We start from the raw sequence: 2,381 nt of genomic DNA, 5'->3' as shown, positions 1-2,381 counted from the left end.
ATTTTACATAACACAGCAGAGTTGACAAGATAGAAAATGTAATATGAATACAATATTATTATCTAATCCATAGTCAATCGTTGTATTTCTTCAATACTCTCAAATATGCTATTATTAGCTATGTTTTCCCAGTCCAGGGCCACCCACTTAGGTAACATGTCTCTTTGATCTCCTTAGTCTGGACCAGTTCCTCAGCCTTTATTTGTCTTCATTTAACAGAATATTTTTTAAGAGTACAGGACAGCTATTTTGTCCAGCTTGTCTCAGTTTGAGTTTCTCTCATGTGTCTTCCTTGCTGGAATCAGGCTGTGCTTTTTTGGCAGGAATGTCACTGAGTGACATTGTGTCCTGCTCAGAGCACCATGTCAGTAGGTGCACGATGTTGGTTTGTCTCAACACTGGTGTTGTTAATATTGACTAATCTTGGTTATGGTGATGTCCATCCACATTTTCTCTTGTGAAGTTTATTCTTCATATTGTAATTAACAAGTAATTAGTGGGGAGGTATTTTAGAGCATGTAAATATCCTGATTCTCATCATATTTGAGTCACTAGTTTTTAGCATCTATTTACCTTTTTTAACTCTACCATTCCTTCTATACATATTATTAGAATCCTATTGGCAGGAATAATTTTTTCTTCTCCACTAATAATTTATATCTATCTATCTATCTATCTATCATCTATCTATCTATCTATCTATATCTCACTATGAGCTTGTGGATTCTTACTTCTCTCAACTTCTTAGTATAGTTTCTATTAATGCCCAAATTGTCCCAGAGTTAAACAGTGGTAGTCCTTTTAAATTGGCTTGCTTCCTTTTCATGTGTACCTGTGATTCTTGGAGCATTTTCTTATGTTTTTGGGAAGTATGTGATTCTTTCCTCAGGTAACAAAAAGTGAATGATGAAGGGGAGAAATGAAAGTTATGAAGGCTACTTTATTCTACTGGGTTTTTCACATTGGCCTCATCTGGAAGTAGTTCTCTTTGTGCTTATCTTGATGCTCTACTTGACGACATTGATAGGCAACCTCTTTACCACTGTCTTGTCATACCTGGACGCCCATCTCCACACTCCCATGTACTTCTTCCTCTCAAACCTCTCTTTTCTGGATCTCTGCTACACACCAGCTCCATCCCTCAGTTGCTGGTCAATCTCTGGGGCCCAGAAAAGACCCGTCTCTTATGCCAGTTGCATGACTCAACTTTACTTTGCCCTTACACAGGGAACCATAGAGTATGTCCTCCTGGTGGTCATGTCCTATGACCATTATGCAGCTGTCTGTAGACACTGCATTACACTGTGATCATGAACCCTCGTTTTTGCCACCTGTTGGCTGTGGCTTCCTGGGTCAGTGGCCTTACCAACTCAGCACTTCATTCCTCCTTTACCTTCTGGGTCCCCCTCTGTGGACATCGCCAAGTGGACCATTTCTTCTGTGAAGTTCCAGCACTTCTGTGATTATCGCGTGTTGATACACGTGCTAATGAGCTGACCCTCCTGGTCACAAGCTCCATTTTTGTTCTGATACCACTCATCCTGATCCTCAGCTCATATGGTGCCATTGCCTGGGCTGTGCTGAGGATGCAGTCATCAACCAGACTTCAGAGACCCTTTGGAACATGCGGAGCCCATCTTATGGTTGTGTCCCTCTTTTTCATTCCAGCCATGTGCATATATCTGCAGCCACCATCAGAAAATTCTCAAGATCAAGGCAAGTTCATTGCCCTCTTTTATACTGTTGTCACACCTAGCCTCAACCCTCTAATCTACACTCAGAAACAAAGATGTAGGAGGGGAAATAAGGAGACTAGTGGGATGGGAGAGACCCGTGCACTCATGGCCTTTACAGGACAGCAATGCACCTCTCCAGCAAGACTCGTTTGCATCAATCAATCGTCCACTCTCCCATTTACTCACTCTGTCAGCACCAGTGGAGTGTGTGTCTCTCAGAACCACAGAGCTCTGACTCACAGATATAAATTAAAGTCTGTCTAAATACCATTCAATCTTCAGTGGAGAAAACATCCATGTAAAACCAAGATCAAGCATCAATATTTTCTGTGGTACAATAAATAAAACAAAGGTATCCCATTCTTAATTGAAAATTAAGAAATGAAATTCCTATAAAAAGATGATATACTTTTTTTAAAACCAGCCTATTGTCTTTTAACTTCTTGCTTTTAAGGAAGAATTTGCTATAAAATTTGTTTTCTATTTTTGGTTTAGCTAAAGACATAGTGATATATCTCAAATATTTTCTTTAATACTGTTATTCTTTTTTGAATTCATATAGAGAGGAATTTTCATCTGTATTCTTTAATACCCCATAACAACAGTAAGAAAATATGTTTTATGAATTATAGAGAGGTCTCTGAA

The 2,381-nt window shown here is 39.1% G+C and overlaps 1 pseudogene; it reads left to right on the top strand.

Annotated features, from left to right (window-relative positions):
* Positions 1-903: 903 nt before the first annotated feature.
* LOC125917558 (olfactory receptor 2J3-like) lies at positions 904-1,971 on the top strand (annotated as a pseudogene).
* Positions 1,972-2,381: the final 410 nt, after the last annotated feature.

This window comes from Panthera uncia, unplaced genomic scaffold (genome assembly GCF_023721935.1).
Source record: "Panthera uncia isolate 11264 unplaced genomic scaffold, Puncia_PCG_1.0 HiC_scaffold_1999, whole genome shotgun sequence".
Classification (NCBI taxonomy): Eukaryota; Metazoa; Chordata; class Mammalia; order Carnivora; family Felidae; genus Panthera; species Panthera uncia.
Note: the sequence above shows the minus strand (reverse complement) of the source record. Positions and strands in the feature narration are given on the sequence as shown.